This window comes from Lycium barbarum, chromosome 8, assembly GCF_019175385.1.
Source record: "Lycium barbarum isolate Lr01 chromosome 8, ASM1917538v2, whole genome shotgun sequence".
Taxonomy (NCBI): domain Eukaryota; kingdom Viridiplantae; phylum Streptophyta; class Magnoliopsida; order Solanales; family Solanaceae; genus Lycium; species Lycium barbarum.
Window position 1 is genome coordinate 69918513 of NC_083344.1, and position 25880 is coordinate 69944392.

Here is a 25880-nt window from a genome sequence, read left to right on the forward strand (position 1 = left end):
GCACAGGAATTCGAGCCAGATGAGACCACCTGTACCCCCATGTCCTCGATGTGGCAGACGCCATCCAGGGGAATGCCGTCTTATTACTGGTGCTTGCTTTTCTTGCGGCCGTCAGGGCCATACTATGAGGGAATGTCGATTTGGGGGTGGGGCAGGTGGGCCAGCTCAGCCTACGGGATCAGTTGCGGGTTCTTCTTCTTCTTCTTCAGTTGCTATGCGCCCTATGGGGCAAGGTATTCCGACACCAGCAGGCCGTGGCAGAGGCCGTGGAGGGGCTTCTAGTTCTGGCGGTCCTTCCAACCGCTTATATGCTTTAGCCAGCAGACAGGATCAGGAAGCGTCGCCAAATGTGGTCACAGGTACATTATCGATTTTCTCCCGAGATGTATACGCATTGATAGACCCCGGTTCCACATTATCATATATTTCCCCTTTTTTTGCTAGTAAAATTGGGATAAAATCTGAACCTATAGAACCATTTGAGGTAGCTACACCAGTAGGGGATTTTGTCTTGGCAGAGCTAGTATATAAAGATTGTTTGGTAGTCATATGTAATCGCTGTACCAGGGCAGATTTGATAGAGTTAGCTATGACTGAGTTCGATGTTATTATGGGGATGGTTTGGTTAGCTTCCTGCTATGCTAACGTTGATTGCCGAGGCAAATTAGTTCGGTTTCATTTTCCAGGGGAACCAATTATAGAGTGGAGGGGGAACACAACATCGCCGAGGGGTAAGTTTATTTCATACCTCAAGGCAAGGAAGATGGTTAGAAAAGGCTATATTTATCACCTGGTTCGTGTGCATGACTTGAAAGCAGAATCACCGACTCTACAATCTGTCCCGGTGGTTAATGAATTTCCAGGTGTATTTTCAGATGAACTTCCAGGCCTTCCTCCTGAACGTGAGATAGAGTTCACTATAGATGTATTGCCAGACACTCAACCTATATCTATTCCTCCTTACAGAATGGCACCTGCAGAGTTGAAAGAATTGAAGGAGCAACTGAGAGATTTGCTGGAAAAGGGTTTCATCAGGCCCAGTACATCACCTTGGGGAGCACCAGTATTATTTGTACGGAAGAAAGATGGGTCGCTGCGAATGTGCATTGATTATAGGCAGCTGAACAATATCACGATAAAGAACAGATATCCCCTCCCCAGGATTGATGATTTATTTGATCAGTTGCAGGGTGCTAAATGCTTCTCAAAGATAGACTTGCGGTCAGGTTATCACCAGGTGCGGGTAAGGGAGACAGATATTCCGAAGACTGCATTCAGGACTCGATATGGACATTACGAGTTTAGAGTGATGTCTTTTGGGCTGACCAATGCTCCAGCAGTGTTCATGGACTTGATGAACAGGGTGTTTAAGACATTCCTTGACTTGTTCGTGATTGTATTCATTGATGATATTCTGATCTATTCACGATCGGAAGAAGAGCATGCAGAGCATTTGAGGACAGTACTCAGGGTACTCCAGCTCCAGAAGTTATATGCTAAGTTCTCTAAATGTGAATTCTGGTTGACTTCTGTAGCATTTCTGGGGCATATTGTTGGAGCAGATGGTATTCGGGTAGATTCGCAGAAAATTGAGGTCGTCAAAACTTGGCCTAGACCTACGACGCCTACTGAGGTACGTAGTTTTCTGGGGCTGGCAGGGTATTACAGGAGATTTTTAGAAATGTTTGCCTCTATTTCAACGCCTTTAACAAGGCTAACACAGAAGGCAGCCAAATTCCAGTGGACCGATGCTTGTGAACGGAGTTTTCAATTATTGAAAGATAAGTTGACTACAGCTCCTGTTCTAACTCTTCCTGAGGGGCCAGATGGCTATGTTGTTTATTGTGATGCTTCCGGTGTTGGGTTGGGTTGCGTGTTGATGCAGCACGGCAGAGTTATAGCCTATACCTCCCGACAACTCAGGAAACATGAGAGAAATTATCCTACACATGACCTGGAGTTGGCAGCAGTGATACATGCTTTGAAGATATGGAGACATTATCTGTATGGCGTGCATGTTGATATTTATACAGATCATAAGAGTCTCCAGTATATTTTTAAGCAGAAGGAACTGAATTTGCGACAGAGGAGATGGTTAGAGTTGCTGAAGGATTATGATGTTGATATTCTATATCACCCAGGAAAGGCTAATGTGGTAGCAGATGCACTCAGCCGTAAATCTATGGCTTGTTTGGCCGGCGTACAACCAGAAAAGAAGGAGATATTTCGTGAGATCCATCAGCTAGCTAGTCTTGGAGTTCGTTTGGCTGATGCTGATAATGGTAGCATTATTGTACGAGGTGTTGCTGAGTCCTCTATTGTAGAAGAGGTAAAGAGACGGCAATATGAGGATCCTGTTCTGGTACATTATAGAGATACAGCACTTCAGAAGGATGAGACCCCATTTAAGATGTCCGCCGATGGAGTACTACGATACAGAGACAGATTATGTGTACCTGAGGTTGCAGGGTTGCGGCAGCAGGTAATGGGGGAAGCACACTATGCTCGTTATTCTATTCACCCGGGATGGACAAAAATGTATCATGATCTTAGGTGTTTGTACTGGTGGAACGACATGAAAAAGGACATAGCAGAATTTGTGGCCCAGTGTCCAAATTGTCAGCAGGTCAAGATAGAGCACCAGAAGCCCGGAGGGCTATTGCAGGAGATGGAAATTCCAACCTGGAAATGGGAAGTAATTAATATGGACTTCGTCACAGGTTTCCCTCGCACTCCACGGAAGAATGACTCTGTCTGGGTTATTGTTGATAGACTGACAAAATCAGCCCACTTCCTTCCAGTCAGGACTACGTACTCAGCTGAGGATTATGCCCGATTGTATCTTAAGGAGATAGTGAGACTTCATGGAGTTCCCACAGCTATTATCTCAGATAGAGGGGCCCAGTTTACAGCTAACTTCTGGAGATCCTTCCAGGAGGGATTGGGGACACAGGTGAGTCTCAGCACCGCATTTCATCCTCAGACTGACGGGCAGGCTGAGCGTACCATCCAGACACTACAAGATATGTTGAGAGCTTGTGTTATTGATTTCAAAGGCAGCTGGGAGGATCACTTGCCGCTTATCGAGTTTGCTTACAATAACAGTTACCACTCTAGCATTCAGATGGCGCCGTACGAAGCCCTGTATGGCAGGAAATGCAGATCCCCTATAGGCTGGTTTGATGTTGGCGAGGCTAAGCTGATAGGCCCAGATATGGTTCAGCAGGCTGTCGATAAGGTGAAACTTATTCAGGAAAGATTACTGGCAGCTCAGAGTCGGCAGAAGGCGTATGCGGATAATCGACGTCGACACTTGGAATTTCAGGTTGGCGATTGGGTGTTCTTGAAAGTGTCACCCATGAAGGGTGTTATGAGGTTCGGCAAGAAAGGGAAGTTGATCCCAAGGTACATTGGACCTTATCAGGTCATTCATAAGGTAGGCCAAGTTGCTTACGAGTTAGACCTGCCAGCGGATTTGGCAGCAGTACATCCGGTCTTCCATGTGTCCATGCTTCGGAAGTATATAGGCGATCCTTCCAGGGTGTTCCCTACAGACGATATTCAGGTAACAGAGGAGCTATCATACGAAGAGCAACCTATTGCCATACTTGATCGACAAATCAGGAGGTTACAAACAAAAGATGTGGCGTCGGTTAAAGTGTTGTGGCGGAACAATAATAGGGAGGAGGTGACTTGGGAGGCTGAAGAGGAGATGAAAAAGAAATATCCTCACTTGTTTTCCACATTTGCAGGTAATTTAAACTCCTTTACTTGATTGTGTTAAATTGTCTGCTCAATTTATATGTTAGCAATAGAGGAAACCCTTCCCAAAACCCTTATAGAACCTAACGGGATAAAAATCAACATTCGAGGACGAATGTTCTAAAGGGGGGGAGGATGTTATGTCCCGTATTTTCATACGTCGGGACGTTTTAAAATAAGCGCGATGAGTTAAAGGCAAGACTATCTTAAGATATGAAGTAGAGATTTTAACTTCCGGCTTCGTGTCGAGTCACAATTTATCCACATCTTTCGTGTGGCATTAAACGAGTAATGGAAAATTGGGATTAAACTAACCATAATTGGATTAAAAAGTGGGATTGGAAAGACAAAAAAAAAATCAGTCCACTTTATGCCTTGTTTGGCCGTGCCATGTAAGGCTTTGGTCAAAGAATCTTGACCCAATTTAGTGTAATCCACATGGCCAACTCAATGAGGGGAACATATTGACACAAAGTCTGATCACTCCACACCTTCACAACATAATTTTCATCACCACAAGTCAAGAAACATTTAGAGATAGAAAGAGTAGAGAGAGGTGCTCTCGGCTAAGAGCTAGCCGAGAGGGTGGGGTGATATTGTGCCCAGAAATTCCAGTTTTTCTCCATCAAAACTATCCCTCATCTAGTGTGTAAGAAAGTGTATTAGTTGTTGAAGAGAAACAAGAAAGTGAAGCACTCAATAGAGTTGAAAATTCGGCCAAGTGAAGCACAAGATTGAAAGGTAAGAATGTTTGTTGTTTCTTGTGTTACATGATGATTTGAATGTATAGTTCATGCATGTTGTTGTTGGATTGTGGTTGTAGTTGAAGTAGAGAGTGAGCCGTGTGTGAGGTGAGTTTATGACTGATTTCATTGTGCATGTATTGTTAGTGAATTGAATATGTATCAACATATGTAAATGAACAAAGATTGTGGGAGTTTGGTTGTGATGTTGCATGTTGGCTATTGGACTGTTTTTGCTCGAATTTAAAATGAATCATGTGTTGAATATTCTGATGAATTCATGCTTAATCTTGTTGAACATGTATTGGAAATGAATTGAATGCATTGTAGTTGGATAAACGAATGAAAATCATGAAGTTGGAGTAGTTGTGATGAAACCGGGTAGGGGGCTGTTTTGGACGAATTCGTGGACTGTTTTGGGCTATAATTTGATTGTTGTTGTTGTGGACATTGTAGTGTATTGTATGCATGTTGAATATGTAAATTAAGGTGTTCAAGAAACGAATTATGTTGAGGGGTAGGGGCAGTCCAAAAACCGTGGACAGTTTTAGGGATTAGAAGTGAAATTGTGTGTGTTGAATGTTGGTTTTTGTTGCAAACGTGTAGTGAATGTAAAATTCCATGATTCAAGTTAAAACTGAACTGATTGTGGGCTGTTGTAAGAGTGAAGATGATGCTAAAACAGTTCCAAGATTTCATGAAAGTAAAGTCATGAAAAGTGTTGTGTTGTTGCAAGTTAAAACTGGAAAATTGCTAAGTAAGAATGGAAATGATGTGTGTGTTGGGTTTCCGTGTGTATGAGACTATTTTGGGTGGTGTAGGGACTGCCCAAGTTCCCTAAGTCATGCTTAAACAAGTTTTGATCAATATATGAAAGAACGACTAGCCATGTTAGCTTGTAACGCTAGTTGGGTTAAATGCGAACGAAACGTCGTTTAATTGTTAGAAAGGAGTTGTGAATGTCACAATACGTGTTGAATGCCCTTGTAGACTAATTGTAGTTCTTCACATCTTGATATAGGATAAGTATTGTTGGGCAGCAAGTACAAGTTAGAATACAACTAAACGCAAAAGGTATGTAAAGCCTATTCCTTCTTTCTTTTGGCATGTCCTAGACGTAAGAATGAAACGATATGAATTTTGGGGTAAATTCTATTCTCTAGTTCATGTATGGCTTATGAATCTATATTTCACTAATGGTATTGTCATGTACCTACAGTATGAGTGACTAATGAACGATGCATGAAAGTTTCTATACTTAAAGAATTGCATAACTAAAGACATACTTGACTTCCAAAAGCTATACCATATTAAAGTGACATATGTACATGAAGTCTAAAACGTTTCTTGTAATAGTTTGTTATGAGACTTGAAATGAACTGAAGGTGAACATTATTTTGACACTTAGAGCGGGTTAGTTGCTTATCCCTTGAGTCTAAAAAGATGATTTGCATATATGTGGTTGCTTATTATTCTGCTCGTGCTTACCGCTATATCCTTCACTGAGTCCCGGGCCAGGGTACGTTTTCGTGCGCACATTTATTATATTAATCACCGAGCCCCTCACTAGAGGGCCGGGACACGTTATGTATATATATATATGATGATGATATGATGATGTGATGATGTGATGATATGATGATATGATGATATGGAGATGATGGTGGCCAGGAGGGCATATTCCTTATTACCGAGTCCCTCAGGAAAGGGCCGGGACACGTCTATGTTTATGTTATGATGCTATGATTTTAAATTACCGAGTCCCTCATAAAAAAGGCCGGGACACGTCATGTATGTTTTATACAGAATGATTATGCAGCTTTGACTACAAAACTCTATAATAGCAATGATATGAGAATGATACAGATGAAATATGTTCAAAGGCAAGTTTTATGAAATTCTGTTGTTGCAATGCATCCTATGTACCGTGTCTCAATATAAGTCTATACTATGTTTCAAGCTTTACATATTCAGTACATATTCCGTACTGACCCCCTTCCTTCGGGGGGCTGCGTTCATGCCCGCAGGTACAGACGCTCGCTTTGGAGATCCGCCAGCTTAGATCATCCTTCAGCTATTTTGGACTGCTCCTTTGTTCCGGAGCTAGCTTGTGGTATAACCTCCTTATGTTGTGTCCGTATGTGTTTATTTGGGTACGGCGGGGCCCTGTCCCGCCACATAATACGGTCGTTACTCTTAGAAGTCTGTGGACATCGGTGTGGGTCTGTTTACAGTTGTTGATGCGTTTTATGTTTTGACTTAAGTTTGGGGCGTACCCAGTCGTAATGGCAGCCTTGTCGGCTTGCATATGTGTGTATGTTTGGTATTTTGTATATCGTGGCAGCCTTGTTGGCTTGCTTAGGAATATATATAAATGTTGTTGTTTGATAAGTGCAACTCCTTGGGAGATGGATGACTAAGGCATACAGAACTTGACAAATCTAAATAACTCACTATCTTCTTACATACAAATGAGATCATGACATGCTAATTATAAATTATTAGAGTTAACAGATAAATATGAGTGTCCAATTCGGGCACAAGTCACGGCCTACGGGTTTGGGTCGTGACACAGAGCCCTAGGTTATCCGGTCTACAATACAAGAGCGTGTCTGGTAGAGTCTTGTGGATCGGTACGATGAGCTCCGTACTTATCTGCGAGAGGCTATAAGACATTTAGGAAACTTCCAATTCTTTCATTCTCTCGTGCGACTTTATTCAAATTGGTATCTAGTTGATTCCAATTGGTATTTGGACTTTCTTATCTTGATCGCCCACGCAGGTGGAAACTTGTCCTTAAATTCTTATTCGAATGGTTAATCTATGACGTGTTGTGGTATTGTACGAGATGTGTTATTCTAGATCGAACACGTGATCAAGTTCAGTCTCTATTTATGGCCTAAGGATTCGATTGTGTGGAGTCGTGATTAGACTCGTTTATTGCGAGAGTTTGTGAGAAATGGGAAAGATAGTTAAGAGGTTTACAGGATCTTTATGTTTCAGCGTTGGTTGCTCGGATGTGAAAAGTGCGTTGATGGATTGATAATAGTGGGTTGCTCGATGATATTCTCGGTTTGGGAAAAACTTCAGCTTAGGCAAGGCTTTATTATGGTGTGCGTGACATTGGTGTGCCAATGGCGGGTCGACGATTCAGCAGCGGTAGAGTATTAGACGTCGGTATGTTAGGAGAAGTGTAAATTTGGTAATGACCATCGAATTGGGCAATGTATTGGGATCGCATGTAATAAAGAAAAGAAGTTGACAATAAGGACATGAAGGAAGACTTCATAGAATATCTTGGACATAAGTACTTTCGTGAGATTGGGAAGAAAAAAATTTGTATCTGACATGGTTGTCAGGATAAGGTTGCAATTGATGCGAGGGCGAATTAGTGTTCGGTTGTGAAAGGTAAAGAAGGTTCGGCATGACAGAATGGTACCGATTGGAGTGGTCGTTTGAGCTATGATTATTATGGAGTATTGAATCTTGTGGAAATAATTAGGCATGGTTTGGTAACTGTAGTACTTACAGGTTTTCGTGATATCTCGGGGATATGGTGCTAAAAGTAAATCTTGATATAAGCTCCTTGATGTTAAATGACTACTCTGTTATTAAGTGAGTGCTATAGGCACATCATATGATCGACAAAATTGACTGGGTTGCAGATTCTGAGGAGCTAGTAATCGACTGATAGAAATGACTTCAATTATGGGCGAATGTGATGAGTTAGTAATTCAAGGAGTTACTGGTTGTTTCACTTAGATTTGAGGAGAAATATTGATATTATTGTGGTTCGTTCGGCTTAGAGGGATGAGTAGTCCTGAGGATCGAGTGGATTTGAGTGTTTGATGGCTGATAGTAATAAAAGTGATTTGAAATGATACACGGGAACTGAAGGATTACAATGAGGCATCTTGCTATCGGGTTCAGGGGATTAAGGTTCGTAAGACTTGAGGTTGATTGGTGTCTTTGAGGTTAAGGTCAGAAAGGAAATATTGAAGCAAAAATTAGTGATGTGAGAGCTTGGTTGCGATTGTTTAGTGTAGAGTGGACTTGAGAGTTTAAGGATGAGTTGAAATTTTCAATTGTGTGGTGCGCTAATAGGGCCAGTGATTGACTAATGGAACGATTATCAGTGTTAGGCCCGTTTAAAAGTTTAGTACTCAGGAGGGTTAATCAGGTGCTGCACCTAATGTTGGACTAAGGTTGGGGGCCTTGTATCCATTGTGTAAATTTGACTAGATCCCCCTACTAGTGGTGTTATTACTAGGCTTATGTGATTGAATTTAAGGGATAGTCATGCGCGTGGTTAGAGGTATTCAGATTTGATAAATTAGGTTAGAGGTGACTCTTCGAGGGCTAGCAACGTTAAGGATTTTGAGTAAGCAGTTAGTAAACAAGGATGCTTGAAATGGTAGATCAATGATGGGTTAACTGAGTTAAGTTAGGGATAACATTTTGGAGATCGAGTAAGACAATTCGGGCAATGACGATTCAGTTAGATACATGAGGATATTGGTAAGGCTGTTACGTGATACGCCGGGTTTAGAGAATGTTTAGTTTAGAGTGGTAAGCGCTAAGGAAACACTAATGTGCAAGTGTGTGGTACGATCCTATCTCCAGGAATAATTCGGCTTGCTTGTAAGATTTATGATTATGTGGTATTCGATGGAGTGCATTCGAGGATTGATTAAGGAATCAATGATCGTGAAATGATTAGAAATTGGGAAATTGACGAGTTGATAAAAGGTATAGTTGATCGGGAGTCGGCAAGAATGAGTTACATCTTGGGATTAGTTGAGTAAATTTAGATTGTGGCGTCGTTGCCTTGCATGGTCAAATTAAGATGTGATTGTTGCGTGAGCTTAAGGAAGGAAGTCTACAGAAATGGACTAAGTGATATGAGGAAAATTCCGTGAGGTTCGTGATCGGCAACTAGTGATAAGCATATTTCAGTGAGTCGACATGTTGAGGTTTATAAGAAGTGGCTTGGTGGTACACCGTTAGAAAAGTTCGTAACATTCTACAGTGGATGAGTTAACATGCTTTAAGGGAAAAAAATTATGGAATCCCTATCATGTGCGGCTAGAGTTATATTTTCAGGGTGGGACCCAACTCATGGTAATATAGTATGTTGCAAGTAATATTTACTGGACAATCTGGGTAAGCCTCTTTGGATATTAAGGACTTGAAAATGGTTGTGCTGAGTAGGTGCAAGAGGTTACGAAGTCTGATGCTTTCGGAAATGTTATGGGTTATCGAGGTATTGTAATGGGAAGTTTGATGGTTAAAAGGTTGTTACATGAGACAGTAGGTTTTTAGCATCGAAAGGTTCGGGTTGTATCAAATGTGCGTATTAGGTAAGGTTGAGAAGCTCGAAGTTGCATTCATAAGATTTAGTTCTTCGGCACTGAGTGGACAAATTGGATATGATTCAGCTTTTAGGAGCCGAGAGAGACAGACATGATTTGTTATGTGCGGGGAAAGGATTAGAATTGGCCGCCACAGATATGCGATAGGACTGTGATTGGTTTCGGAAATTTAAAGTTAGTTCGAGTGACTATTAATGGTATTCAAGGGTGGTACATTCCTTCAGGGTCGAAATTGTTCGAGTTAAGCTTTTTGGGCAATGTTATCTTCCCAAGAGGATCTCTGGGTTTCCAGCAAAACACCTGTAAGGATTCGATGAGTTTCGGTTCAGATGTGACGTATGAAATGTTTACCGAGTTTTATCAGGGTTTGCAAATTAATTTGAGGATATTGTTGCTGAGAACAGTTATTCTATTAGTATGTGGTTACAATGGGATTGGTAATGATTGGGTGCCATGGATGTGATATGTCTTTAGAGTGATCCGATGGTTTCCTGCGGACTTGGTTGTTAAGGTATTCAGTGGTATGTTCCTGTGTAGCGATTTGAGGGTTGAAAAGACTTGGAACTAGCCATGTTGGCTGTGAGTAAAGATCAGTTTCATAGGATCGCGTAGAATACTCAGATGGAGCAAGGGTTCATTTCTGGCAAGAGTAAGTCATGGTTTTGGGCTTGTGGTCTGTGTTCATGTGTTTCTAAGAAATCGCGGTGCGAGTAACGGCTTTAGAAGATGTGGGAGAGAGATTTAGCGGAATTAGAGTATTTTATCGGTTCGGAATGGGCTATAGTTTGTGGCCATGTTTCAAGGATTGTGTGGGTTTGGGAAAGTGTTTTGGGGCCTTCTGATAGCATTCAGAGTTGCGGTTTTATCAAATCAGAGAATTCGAACAAAAACTGTTCATTGTTTGAGGATCAGTTGAGAAGGAAATTTGAATACGGAGATACAAAAGTTGGATCTTGAGCTAAGTTTGAAGAGTTGTGACTGATTAAGTGAGTGCGCAGGTTCTTCTAAAGGTTACATGCATGCGGGGTGTCATGTGATTTGGGTAAGAAGGGAAAGTGAGCCCGAGGTGTATTGGCCTGTTTGAGACTATCAATTGTATTGATCCTGTGTTTTATAAGTAAGTTTTCACTAGGTCGGTTAGGTGTTCATCCGGTCTTCTATGGTTTTATGTTGAAAAAGTACCGTTCTGGTGGTTCTTGTATCATTTGTTTGGATTTAGTTTTGTTCGATGTGAATCTTTCCTATAAGGAGAAGTCCGGCATGCGTTCTAGCTATCCAAATTGTTGCGGACTAAAGAGTTTTTCCCCATTCTCTTAGTTGTTGCTCGAGGATGAACGATGGTTTAATTACTATCTGATGAAACAACCCGTTTGTTCGTTATTGCTTTTTCGATGCTTTTGACCCTTTTCGAGCTTTGGTAGCTCATATTTGGCCCGCTGGGACTATTGACACGCTTCCTGAGATATTTGGATAGGAATGGGGAGACTTTTTGAGAAATTTAGGCTTAAGGCGGAAATGAGTTGACTCAAAATTGACTTTTGGGTAAACAAACCTTTTTCGGGAATCCATCGATTCCGAAAGGTCCGGATGGTCTTTTAGGACATGTACGAATATTTGGTTCAGTTCCCAATGCACTCAGGTGCATTTTGGGACTTGGGTTAGGAAGTTTGATTTGAGGTATCGGGGGTTGACTCGGTCAACGAGACCTCCGTTGGGAATTCAGTGGCCAGGAGTGCATTCATAGCGTGTTTTTATGTGTGTCTGTGTATGTGGTATGTGAGCAGATGGCCTCGGTGATAGTAGGAATTTCGGGATTGAGATTGTGATTATTTAGGGAATTCTGGTTCTGGTGCCCGCTATAGCGGCACTAGTACCGCATCAACGGCATTGCTATAGCGGTGGACTTGCCGCCACAGTGGCCTAACGTGATGTTGGCTGACCGCCGCAGCGGTCTGTGAGATTGTCTAGGTGGGACCACCGCTGTGGTCCCGTTGTTGCAGAAAAGGTATCAGGCTGATTATTTCATTAACTGAGTATTAAAAGCCCTAAGTCCCTCATTCTTTATTATTTCAACTTTAGAGTTTTTGAGAGCTTTTCACGGCGATTCTTGGGGGATACTCATTGCGTTTAGTTCTTCTATCTCCTTTGCTATTCCATTTTCCATAATCACCTTAGGATTCCTTTATCTTGACAGTTCATTAAGTGTTTGATGATTTAAAATTGGGGTCAATGAGTTCTTCTTTCCAGGCTTCTAAATCTTGATTTATTGATTGGGTTATCTTCATTAAGCATATAATCTATGATTAGAATCTATTATTGCATGATGCATGTAATCTATGATTAGAATCTATTATTGCATGATTCCTTCCTAACTAGTGGCTAATTTATGGAATTGGAAGTTAGGGTTTATACCCAAATTTGGGGGTTTTTCCTAGAATCTGAATTTAAGTAAATTGTTGGTTCTTCTAGCTTGTAATTGATGGTAATTGATCACCTACAACCTTACTTTCATGTTGAGACCTACAGATTCCTAATTTCATCTTTCTAAATCATAAACCCCATTCCATAGGTTGGGATTTGGGTCTCGAATAGAAGTAGGGTTTGAATGATGTTCTTCTTGATTCTAATTTCATGATTCAGATATGTTTAGACTTCTATTATCTCGAGGCTCAAAGGAAGGGAAAGACTAAGGTTTGATGGTTGGAGACTTTGCTGTGCGGCTCTCCTGGCAGGTTATGGTTTACCTTATGGTGAGACTTCGATTAGCGAAGCGTACGTTTAGGTGATATTGTCAAAGCATGCATGTAAGCCTTTGGGTATGAAGTTGGGATGGATATTGTCTTAGGTTGGGTCTTGTTATATGATTTGAGGGCTAGCCATCCCATTGTGTTGTTGACTTATTTTGATCTATTTACTTGTGGCTCGTTTCGACGTTGATGACATTGGGTTATTAGTGATTAGCGATATATCATGGGTATGATATTGGGGTGCTCTACTTGATTGATATTGAGATGTGAATAGTGATTCTATTATGGCTTATTGTGTAGCCTTATCATTGATATTACTTTGTGCCCTGGGAGGTATTTGTTATGTCCCGTATTTTCATATATTGGGACGTTTTAAAATAAACGCGACAAGTTAAAGACAAGACTATCTTAAGGTACGAAGTAGAGATTTTAACTTCCGGTTTCGTTTCGAGTCACAATTTATCTACAATTTTCGTTTGGCATTGAAGTATTAATGGAAAATTGGGATTAAACTAACCATAATTGGATTAATAAGTGGGATTGGAAAGACAAAAATCTGCCCACTATTTTAGGCCATGTTTGGCCGTGCACTATAGTGCCTTGGTCAAGGAATCTTGACCCAATTTAGTGTGATCCACATGTCCAAGGCATGGAGGGGACATATAGACAAGAAAATCTGTTCACTCCATATTTTCACAACTCATTTCAACATTCCAAAGTGTAGAACACTTAGAGAGAGAGAGGGAAGCTCTCGGCTAAGAGCTAGCCGAGAGTGAGGTTCAAAAATTGCTCAAAAATTCCAGTTTTCTCCACCAATTTTACTCCTCATCTAGTGTATAAGAAGGTGTAGTAGTTGTTGAAAAGAAACAAGAAAGTGTAGCACCTAAATAGAGTTGAAGTTTCGGGCAAGGTGAAGAACAAGATTGAAAGGTAAGAATGCTTATTGTTCTTGTGTTGCATGATAATTTGAATGTATAGTTCATGCATGTTGGTGTTGGATTGTTGTTGTGGTTGAAGTAGAGAGTGAGCCGTGAGTGTGGTGAAGTCATGATTGATTTCATTTTGCATGTATTGTTGATGAATTGAATAGGTATCAACATAGGTAAATGAACAAAGATTGTAGAAGTTTGGTTGTGATGTTGCATGTTGGATATTGGACTGTTTTCTTGAAATTAAAATGAGCCGTGTGCCCTTGATTCTAATGAAGTCATGCTTAATCTTCTTGTGCATGGATTGGAAGTGAATTGAATGTGTTGTAGTATGGATAAATGGATGGAAATCATGAAGTTGTTGAAGTGGTGTTGTAGCCGTGTGAGTGGACTGTTTTGGGGGGATTTAGGGACTGTTTTGTGTCACATTTGGATTGTTGTTGTTATGAACATTGTGGTGTATTGTATGCATGTTGAATATGTGAATTGAGGTGTTAAAGAAATGAATTATGTTGAAGTGTATAGGCAGTCCAAAACCGTGGACTGTTTTGGTACTAGAAGTTAATTTGTGTGTGTTGAATGTTGATTCTTGTTGCAAACGTTTAGTGAAAGTAAAGTGCAATGATTCAAGTTAAAACTGAAATGAATTGTGGACGTTTGTAAGAATGAAGATGATGCTAAAACAGTTCCAAGAACCATGAAAGTAATGTCATTAAACGTGTTGTTGTTGTTGCAAGTTAAAACTGGAAAATTGCTAAGCGAGAATGAAAACGTTATGTGTGTTGTTTAGCCGTGTGTATGGGGCAGTTTTGAATGATGTATGGACTGGCCAAGTTCCCTAAGTAGTGTTTAAACAAGTTTGGATTGATACATGAAAGAACGATTGGCAATGTTATCTTGTAGCGCTAGTTGGTTTGAATGCGAACGAAACGTCGTTTAAATGTTAGAAAGGGATTGTGAGCGTCAAAATACGTATTGAATTCCCTTGTAGACTAATTGTAGCTCTTCATATCTTGATATAGGATAAGTGTTTTTGGGCAGCAAGTACAAGTTAGAATACAACTAAACGCTAAAGGTATGTAAAGCCTATTCCTTCTTTCTTTTGGCATGTCCTAGACGTAAGTATGAAACGATATGAACCTTGGGGTAAATTCTATTCTCTAGTTCCATGCATGACTTATGATTCTATATTTCATTAAGGCTATTGTCGTGTGCCTACAATATGAGTGACTAATGAATAATGCATGAAAGTTCCTATTCTTAAAGAATTGCACAACTAGAGACATACTTGACTTTCAAAAGCTACACCATGTTAAAGTGATATACGTACATGAAATCTGAAACGTTCCTTGTAATAGTTTGTTGTGAGACTTAAAATGAACTGAATATGAATATTATTTTGACACTTTAGAGCTGGTTAGTTGCTTATCCATTGAGTCTCAAAAAGATAAATTGCATATATGTGGTTGCTTGTTATTCTGCTCGTGCCTACCGCTATATCCTTCACTGAGTCCCGGGCCAGGATACGTTGTCATTCGCATATTTACTATATTATTCACCGAGTCCCTCATTAAAGGGCCGGGACACGTTATATATATATATATATGATGGTATGATGATATGATGATGATATGATGACAAAATGATATGATGATAAGATGATGATATGGAGATGGTGGCCAGGAGGGCATATATTCCTTATTACCGAGTCCCTCATTAAAGGGCCGGGACACGTACATGTTTATGATTATGATGCTATGATTTTAATTACCGAGTCCCTCATTAAAGGGCCAGGACACGTAATATATGTTATATACAGAATGATTATGCTATGCAGCTTTGATTACAAAACTTTATAATGACATTGATATGAGAATGATACAGATGAAATATGTTCAAAGGCAAGTTTTATGAAATTTTGGTTGTTGCATTGAATCCTATATACCTCGTCTCAATATATGTCTATTACCCCCCGAAAAAAAGGGGTCAGTACATATTCCGTACTGACCCCTTTTTTTCGGGGGGCTGCGTTCATGCCCGCAGGTACAAATGCTCGTTTCGGAGATCCGCCAGCCTAGGACACTTATTCATCTATTTTGGACTGCTCCTTTGTTCCGGAGCTAGCTTGTGGTATAACTCCCTTATGTTGTACTCATATGTGTTTAATTGGGTACGGCGGGGCCCTGTCCCGCCATATGATACAATCATTACTCTTAGAGGTCTGTGGACATCTGTGTGGGTCTGTTTGTAGTTGTTGATGCGTTTTACGACTATGACTTATGGTTGGGGCATACCCATTCGTAATGGCAGCCTTGTCGGCTTGCATATATATGTATGTTTGGTATTTTGCATATCGTGGCAGCCTTGTCGGCTTGCGTAGGAATATATACATGTTGTTGTTTAAAAAGTGCAACTCCTCAGGAGACAGGTGCCTAAGACATACAAAACTTGGCAGCTTTAAAATAACACTCTACCTTTTTATACAAATGAGATCATGACATGCTGATTATAAATGATTATAGTTAACAGATAATATGAGTGTCCAACTCGGGCACTAGTCATGGCCTACGGGGTTGGGTCGTGACAGTATTATTGAGAGTTGTGGTTCCATTGTGGCTTATTGTATAGCCTTATCATTGATATTACTTGTGTGCCCTGGGAGGTTGTCATGACCCAAACCGATGAGTCGTGACGAGTGTCTGACCTCTAGCGACCAAACACCCCTAAACACATATGTGAACCACACTGAACATCAAGGGCCCATAAATTGCATAAACTGATCTCACGAAAGGAAAACATCAAAAACTCTGTACAATCTGTATACACACATACATACTGAATAACAGTGCATGCCAGCTAGGCCGTTACATATACTGTGCACAAAAGAATGGGAGCCGACAAGGTTACATCATCTAACTAATACATACAACTGTCTACAGACCTCTACCGGAATGAAAGCTGTAGAAAAGACGAGACAGGGCCCCGTCATACCCATATGCATATACATCTCAAAAGACTAGCATACCAAAATAGATTGCAGCTCCGAGTCAAGTGGAGCGCACTGACCACGGCTGGATATAGAAGTCCTACTATGATGGACCACCTATCGGTCTACCTGAACCTGCGGGCATGAACACAGCCCTCGAGCAACGGGGAGTCAGTACGGATAATGTATTGAGTATGTAAGGCATAAGAGTAGCAAAAGCATAAGAATCATGAACTGAATCTGGAACTCAAATGTCACTGACTGTCCACATAGATTTGTATGAACCAGTATCTGTAAGCATGCATATATCTGTATAACTGACAATGCCTCTGTGGGCGCATAATCTACTTACTCTCAATGATAATCATGCTTATGCCTAACAATGTAGGTCATACGTATGTACATGCGTATATAACGTCTGTTAAGCCTCTATAGGCATCCCATCATATCATATCGGCCTCTTGGCGGCCATCATCCTCATATACATTGCTGCGGTACGTGCAACCCGATCCTTATATCATCATTATGGTGTACCAGCTGATCAGGTGGTAATGCGTCTATAATGCCTGTTCATTTCCCCATACCCCATATACATATAATACTTGCGTATATAACGCCTTCCGGTCACGGGTCAATATGCATATATGAATGAATGTAATGCGTAAATAAACTGTATACATAAAACTGGACCCATGAACAGAAGGAACAATCATAAACGGGGTACGTGAACATCAAAGACTGAAGTACTCCTAATACTTCTAAGAGTAGAGTACTATGGAAGCTTGCTTACTCGTTGTTGGTTCGTATCATAAGGTCATGCCAAAAGAAAGAAGGAAAATCCTTAACATACCTTGAAGTATACCCAATCGTCCAACTTCTACCTCTCGAACTTGGAAGTCTACAATTAAGATAACGTAAGCCTTAATTAGACTATTTACCTCGCTTACTAATCATTTTACATACGAATAGAGCTTGACAAATTATGGGCAACATTTCCCTTATAAGCTTAACAACCCTTCAACTTCCCATTCAATCCAACATCAACCACAACAATAATAACAACACTTATATATAAATATATAATCAAATCTATCCCCAATCCTCTCTTAAAATAGCCTCAAATCACTACCTTAGTCTTCATCAACTTACCTATTCCACAAATACCCTCTCTTCGCTTAAAACCACTAAAACTCTCTGTAATCAACTTAAATATAAAGGTAGAAATCATTTACATACCTCGAGGGGTCTAAGATTCCAAAGATCAACTTCAACTCCAGCTCCCTAAGCTTCACAACTTGAAGAAACCCTAGAAACTACCTTCTTCTTGAAAAGCACGGGTCCACGGGGCTTCGACCTTACCAAATCTCCACTGATAATGATGGAAAATATTGGGAGAGAGAATATTAGGGTTTCTCTTATTTGGAATGGAGGAAAATAAGAAATAAGGTCGTGAACCACATATTTATACTTGGAGATTAAAAAGCTCCAGCGGTGTGGTTCGACGGACGGGTCGTTGACCCGTCGACGAGTCGACGGTCTGTCGACCTATGCCTGCAGATTTCTTGCCGCGGAACTTTTCAACGTCGCACAATGACGGCCCGTCGACGATGATTGGTGTTTGCAGATTTTCTCAGGTTCAGCTCAGATCGCGTCGATTCGATTCGTTCAACTTCTAACTCTGTAAATTGCCAGGAATACCTGCTGGTGCCTTTGTACATGGGGTAAGGCACTTTCTATCTCCGAAAATCGAACATGAGTCTCAATTCCAAGGGCATACCAGACTATGAAACTATAGGTTCTACTACGACGAGAACGAGAGGTGTAATAGAGGTACTGTTGAGAGTTGTGATTCCATTGTGGCTTATTATGTAGCCTTACTGTTGATATTACTTGGGTGCCATGTGTGGTACTATTTTCGGATAGAATTGGTTTTTGATATCACATTTTATCATATTCATACGCATTTCCATGACACACTGACATATGTATGAATCTGGTACAGATGATGATATGTGACAGAGTGTAGCCTCCGAGGTTTCTGTCGGAAAGCGTAAAAGAGAGATGAGTCTTTGTTGCCCGACGTTTCTTGCCGGGAAAGATAGAGTGTCCAATGCTCGAGGTCTTTGCCAGGATCGTGAGAGTGTGCTCGTGATCCGAGGTCATCTTCCGGAGCGGGTGGTACATGTTCTTTGCGGGTCCCTCATGGGTCATGATCGCCGAGATGTGGAGTCATTCTGTCCGAGACATGTTGTACAAAGCTGCATATGCATTGCCTTCATCCTACATACATTATTGCATTGCATTGTATCTTGGTTTCTGCTTGTTGTTGTGATACTACTGTGATGCACTGATTCGGATTGCTATACTGAGACTTGGCACAGTTGGGTTTAGATACTACAACATAGGTGATGACTTGTACCGTGGATACGACTTATTGTTGACTTGTACTTGTTGGTTTATGTGTTTATCTTGCTTTGTTGTCTTTATATACATTATCTAGTCTTAGTCGACCTATGATACCTACCAGTACTTGTTGTTTGTACTGACCTGCACTTGCTGCATTCTTTTATGAATGCAGAGTATCAGGTGGGATCGACTTCTACTCCTCGTGGCTGACTATTCTAGGATTTCCTGATTCGAGTCTTACAGGGCGAGCATGAGGATGTTCACTACCCGAAGACTCCTCTAACTACTATGTCTTTATTTCCGGTCTAAGACGTATGTTTTGAGACTATTAATGTATTTTAATTATTCAGAGTTGTAGTATTTAGTTAGATGTTCTTGTCTGACCAGAACAAATACTGGGGTGTTTTCTTCTCTTGTTTCTGCTTCCATATATTATTATCGCGAGGCTTTTGTTATTCGATTTTCTTCCGCTTATTTGTTATCTATTCATGTGTTTATGAAATGTTGGGTTAAGGGTTAGCCTACCGAGGTGGGAAAGGTAGGTGCCCTGATGACTAGTGAAATTGGGTCGTGACAATAGTGATGCATGTATGTCTTGTGGTACTCGGTAGGTTAGCTCCGGGTGCCATCATGGCCCTCCGGTTGGGTCGTGACAAAGAATACATTCAAATGGTAAGTACTTATGTAACGATGAAACAGGTTGAAGAACCTATTCTATCAAGAAGAACGAAGACAGTCAACTGGAACAAGTAGTTCAACCTAATCCAGAGAAGTGCTGAAATGTACAAATCTCCGCTGGAACATCAACAAAGAAGGATATCAGAGGACTACAATAGGTTATGTAGTGTACGCAAATGGTAATAATGTGCTAAAAGGTTCCTTCGTTGATTATGGTGAAGTAATTATCAAAAGGGTGAAAAGGAATAATTATGTTAGTATTGAGAATGATTAAGCTGCACATTGTTCCTTGAAATAGGCTAGAAAGATTGTCTCAGACTGTGTGTTTTTCAAAAGTAATTAAAATATTTTACTCAGTCTTGTACATTTAGTTTTATGTCCTATACCATAATAGGTTCATGATCTCCTAAAAGTCTAACATAATGACTGTCACAGAACTGATATCAATATTAAAGATTTCATATGGCTAGTCAACTACACTTCAGGTACATATTCTGTCTCTTGCAGTCAATTAAATTCTCAGATCTTGGAACAACTCAAACAACCTGTTGTCATTACCCTAGCCAACTATAGTCATCATTAAGTGTGTGTTGAGAAGTGAAAAGTAAGTCACGATGACCTTCTTATAAACCTACCACAATCAAGTTATCCGCTTTCCAAGAAGAATTTTGAATTGTTGTTCACACCACATTATTCCAAAATAGCACGGCTATTTAAATCAAGCAAATAGGGATCAAATCTCATCCACACCACTCTTTCACCACGGAATCAAATTGGCCAAAAAAAGTCCAAATCATCTTCAGTTCTGACAAACTCTTCCCTCTCATACTCTAAAAAACTCCTCTACCTCAGCCTATATTATTGTGGTCTTTCTCCTTAATCCGCCATTCCCAGTTATATACATGTACATACCCACAGAAGAGGTGAAAAGAAAATTTGGATGGAGCATATAGACAGGGGGAATGTGATAAAATCTCTGAAACAAAGGAGAGTGAGGGAGAAATCGGTAAAGTAACATCTCTTCAAGAGAAATGAGTTGTTTGATAATACAAGCTCGGATCAAAATAATAGGGTTAGCCAAATGGAAAGAACGTGCAATAAAGGCATAAGGGCTCTTGAATAAATAAAGAAGGATGAAACAAAGAAGAACCATATGGGAAAGATGAACAATTCGGTTCTTTGTACTCATAGGTAAAATCGGTGGACAAAAGATGGTGGATCTTCTTGGGGTAAGGGATGTGCATGATCTGAATATTGAGCTGCATGTGCCAGAAGGTATTCTGAGGGGTATAAATTTCAATATCTTATCAAATACAAGCTGATTCAGATCAAAAGAAAAAAATGACGCTCCTTCTACTAATTTTGATGATAATTGGGTCAAACGTGATCGTCACTCAAGTGAGATGAGCTTGTGGTCTGCAAATGATACTACCCTTAGAGGCAAAAGCCTCTACACATCTCCTATATAGGAATTCCTAGAATGTGGCCATGAAAATTACCTTCCTTGTAACAATTCTCAGCATCTAAGTCCCCAGTCTAAGTATAAATGATATGTGTATTTAACTGAAATCAAGAGGTTGGAATTGTACTTGTTGATGTAAATGAAAAGAATTGTTGATTAACTATTGCATATATTATGAATCTATGCCTTCTCTATGTGACTCGAATGTTTTGACCTATTGAGTAACTATCCTATTATATTGTGTACATGTGATAGCCCCAGTGGCCATGAGTTTAATATTGAACAGTGCTTGATTGGTTCTGTGATTAACTTTTTAATGATGCCAAAAGGGGAAGGTTAATTTAATGTGTGCATATATGCTTTTTGACTAATGCTAAACCAGTTTACGTTAAGAAACCTGGAATATGAGATGACTGGAATAGGATACACAATTGACTAAAGGCCATGTGCTTGTCATCATCAAAAAGGAGGAATTTGTTGGCAGAATGCCATGAGTGAAGTTTTGATGATTGAAAAAGTAAAAACTCGAATCAAGTAAACCAGCTTAAAGGCATGATTGAAAGCTGAACTATAGCTGATCAAGAAAGCAGAAAAAACCAAAGCTAGGTACATGTAATAATGGAACAAACCTAGACAAATTGGCTGAGATGAAGCAGAGGTTCCAAACGTGTGAGAGACTAAAAAAAGCATGCAGTACAAAAATGGTTAGAACAGGTCCACAGACATGCTCCATTGCAAAGAAGCAGCAGAGACAAATGCAGAAACATGAACATAGATGATCAACATATGTGTGTGAAGACACATATAAGAGCAATGATCAGATATGAGGGTGAAACAACACATGATCAGTCACCTGACAGATGCAGAACCAAAGAGATAAAGGTGCAAGGCATGACTGAATCAGAGGATGGAGATCATGAGAATAAATGGTAAAGATGACTCAGATCTATTTTGTTCAAAGTAAAGAGAGTTGCAGACAAAGCATATGAACCAGGTTTGCAAACATGTTCCAACACAAAGCAAGAACATGGTTAGAGTCACAGAGCTGATACAAGGCTTAGGACATGATTTATTCAAGAAAGGAATAAATCTGAATGAAGTGAAAGAAGACAGACACAGAGCAACACATGATCAATAAACAGGTTTGTCAATATGTTCCATCATCCATCAGAAAAGCAGGCTCAAGATAGAGTCTCAGGAATGAATGAGAAGGGGATGATGAAACAGGGTTGTGAACATGTTCCATCTCAGATAGTGCAGAGATTTAGAGGCAGACGAATCAGGTGGATGAAACAGGTTCGTGAACATGTTCCAGCACAAGTCCTGCAGCAACTAGGATTTGCAGTTTTATGGTAAAGACTTGGGGGTCAAGTATGCAGATTTCCTTGACATATTTGGGATTAGTAAGACTTCTACACTGGCAAGAAGTGGACTCAACAAGGTAAGAATCCAAATATAACACAAACCCTAACATCTCATGGGCCTACTCGAAAAGGGTTTTGTGTTTGCCAACCTGCTGTGTACTCAATGTTATAAATATCCAAGTCTTACCAAGAAAAAGTTTTGTGCACCCACAAAGAGAGAATTCAGAATATTGAGCGATCAAAAGATATATCAAGAATATTCAAGAATCCAGGCGTGCGTCCATAGTACGAGAAGATGATTGAAGAAGTTGTAGAATAGAGTTTATATTTGCAGATCTTGAGTCAAGAAAACTTGTATTAGGTTTGTTATCGAGTTGTATCTTTATCTGCTTTATTAGAAGCATTACAGTTAGATACAAAAAGTTGTAAATTCAACTTCAAGTTAGAGTTCAACTTGGAGGTTGCTTGCTAGTCAGAGGTTGATTAGTAAGATAGGGATTAGAGGTTAGTTCCTAGGTTACAGAGGTTGTAACTTGAATTTGCAGAGGCTCATTGTTGTAACGAAATTTTGGGGAAAATCCTACAGAGGTGTTGGTCATGGTTTTTATCGCCTTTGTGAGCCGGGTGGTTTCTACGTAAAAATCATTGTGTTATTTACTTACCTGCAATTTATATTCTGCAAGACACTAGCATAAAACAGGTAAAGTAACGTGTTCCATCCATAGGAGAAAATTGGATATTGATTAGGATAGGAATTTGGGCGTGCAACCTAACAATATTGTATTCATTCATACTTATATACTTGATGGATGAGCATTGAAAAGGAGATATGAAATGGTCTTAAGGGTCAGAAAAGAGGTAAGTATGATGTTCACATTAGTTATAAGATATGGTTGGCTCGGGTTGCACTCCTGTAACAACAATAACATACCAAGTGTAATCCCACAAGTGGGGTACGAGGAGGGTATGATGTATGTAGACCTTACCCTCTACCTTTGCGGGATAGTGAGATTGCTCCCGATAGGCCTTCGGCTCAAAAGAAACATAGTCAATGCAGGATTGCAAGAAAAATAAGACAACAAAAAATATCAAGATACAAAATAAATGGAGAAACATATAGTAATACACATAAAGATAATGATCTACGCGATACCAAAATAATACAAGTAATAAAAGGAGAAGAGGAGATGGGAGAAGATGAAAAACTTAACACAAAATTTGGTCTGCTAAAAATTCTAGTCCCATAAACGCTCTCTAGCCGAAACCCTAATTTCCATGCAAACTGTCACGACCCGACTAGGGGGCCATGACGAGTACCCGGAGCTACCTACCGAGCACCACCCAATCATAGTTACCATTAGAATCATCTTGAATACGTTTATTATTATCAACACAACTAGCAATAAGGAAACCATTATCACTTCCAAAAACATATGTACATTCATATGCATAAGCCCCTCGGGCCATCAAAATGATGTACAAATATACAATGTAGTGATCATGGAATATTTGCTACCCACACATACGTATCTACGAGCCTCTACTAGAGTACTAGACATAAGGACGGGACAGGACCCCATCGTGCCTAAATATATACACAAAATAATACTTCAAAAATAGCACCTCTGGAATAATGGAGTGCTCCTGTAAATCTGCTGAGTAGCTCCTAGGAATCTGGGCCACCTCCCTGCCTACTTGTGGGCAAGAACACAACGTCCAAAGAAAAGAAGGACGTCAGTATGGAAAATGTACTGAGTATGTAAGGCATGAATAATACTAGCACAATCAAGAAGTAATGAAGCATGAGGTGAAGATATAACCTGCTTAACTTTTAAAAGAAAACACATGTTATGCATATCATATATACCATAATCGTTAACCGGTGTCTGGGAAACTTTCACATGCTGCCCACTAGTGGTGTCATGTCCGGCCATCTAGGCACGGTGTTATCTCAAGCGGCCCGCCTTAGCGGTGTCATGCCCGGCCATCTAGGCACGGGGTAATCATAAGCCGCCCGCCTTAGAAGCTCATGCCCGACCATCTAGGCGCGGTGTAATCTCATCATCATATACTTATCATATAGCATATATTAGGAATCAATTAAAACCTACAACTCTATCGGGGTGACGTAAGGTCGAGAACCCCTGATTTCATTATGGAGTAGTCATGATCATCATATCTCACCTTGAAGGAACTATCATTATAAGGTGAATCTAGCAATAATGAATAACCTCAACGCATCATTGGCCTCGTATAAATATCATATCATGAGCTTTAGAATCTCTAGGCTTAGACTCATCATCATCATTATTGTATTCATATCACATTTCTTATCTTTGTTTCATGAGAAGCTCTTTATAAACATTGACTCATAGTTCAGGAATGTAAGAAGGTCATGGAAAGATAAGGGAAGTCATGTCATAGGAATCATGCCTTAGAAAGGAAGGGACTAGCCTTACATACGTTGATATCGCTCTAACTTTATCAATTTAAACGCTTTCCTCCAATGTTCACGATTCTACATTCAAGAGAATTCGTACTTGAATTAGATGATCAGAAACATACTTAAGCTTAAGCTAAAGCTAACGAAAATTGGGTAGCATTTCCTTTGTTTCTACAACTTCCTCCATGTGATATAACAACTCCTAAACATCAATAACAACATTCGTAATATCATAATCAACAATCTTCATCAACCATACATTATTCGATTCTCCCAATTCTATTTCAAATCATCCATAACTAAAATTACCAAACTACATCATATTCGTCAACACACAATCCTTCTTCAACACTCTTAATATCATTTACAACAAGATTATATTCATAACATGTCAAGAACTATAGTCCAAATCAAGTCACTATTCAAGAATATTACTATTTTCATATTTACACTCCACTTCCTCCTCCCTTTCGAAATCCAAGTCTTTTAACCTCTCAATACTCTTAATAACATGAAATGAACATAAATCTTACCTTTGATAATGTGGGAATGGTCTTTGGATGAAAATACTTCACTTGAGAAAACCCCAACTTCACCACTAGAAAAGTTCTTGACTTGTATAAACCCTAATGAGCATTCATGTTCATGATTCCATCAACTCTTGATGTTTAACTATTGATTTCTCTTTGGTATATGTTAAACTGGTATAGAGAATATTCTAGAGCTTTCTTGAGGTGTGGAGAAATGATGAAATGAAAAATGAGGACTTGGGGGTCTCTATATATAAAATTAAAAATCTGTCCCGACGGTATTATACGGACACATATACGGTCCGTATAACTTATACGGTCCGTATATGTGACCGTATAATGCTTCCAGTGGAGAAACCTTCTCTGGACATGTTATATGGTCCCTTATATGGACCGTATAAATTATACGGGCCATATAAGTTGGCCGTATAACTCCCAGTTTTTCGAAGTTACTCTCG